Here is an 816-nt window from a genome sequence, read left to right on the forward strand (position 1 = left end):
AAAATTTGACCTTTCATGAATACTGCCCCAGTATTCAACACCAAAACATGATCTACTTTGAGTGAAAGTATACCTATTAATGTTTGCATATGTTTATATTGAATAAACATAAAATGAACAACATTTCTTTACTCTTCTTCCAGTAAGCAAATGGTTTTACAATGAACATATATTGCTAAGGAAGGAGAATTGAAGATTAATTAAATATACTATTCGATAGTTAAAGGTAGTAAATTGTAAAAAAGAAATTTTCTTTGCTAGTCACATGTTTACTGATTGAGCAGTCTTTTACCCCAAGGCATAAATACTTCAACTACAAGGTTTCCATTTCAGATGTGCGACCTCTCTATGACCAACCCTTAGAGATGAGTGGTAAGAGAGACCGTAAAAAGGTGGAGAGGTTTGTTCAAGAGACCAAGAAAGAAGAGCCTGAAGCCTCAGGGAAAGGTGCAGCACTCGGGGACATTCCATACATTAACGCCATGATTATGGTAAGACAAAAGTTATTGTAAACCTCTGTTCTTTATTTTCTGTACATGCTATAGAGACAAGAATGATTAATGGTTCTTGTGACAGAGCATTTATACTTATTCTGATAATTAGCAGGTAAGAATCATAAGTAATATGAATGAATATATAATTTCAGAAAATGCAAGTAGATGACCTAAAAGTTTTACACAGAGTTGCATACAGTCGGCCTGGAAGTGGGAATGAAGTGAAAAAGAACTTAAGGAAATTTAATGGCTTCCCATTCACGAAAGAGGACAAAAAGTACAATTTGAAATTGAGTAATGTAGAGAGGTTAGTATCTGAGTA

This window comes from Penaeus monodon, chromosome 23 (assembly GCF_015228065.2).
Source record: "Penaeus monodon isolate SGIC_2016 chromosome 23, NSTDA_Pmon_1, whole genome shotgun sequence".
NCBI classification, from domain to species: domain Eukaryota; kingdom Metazoa; phylum Arthropoda; class Malacostraca; order Decapoda; family Penaeidae; genus Penaeus; species Penaeus monodon.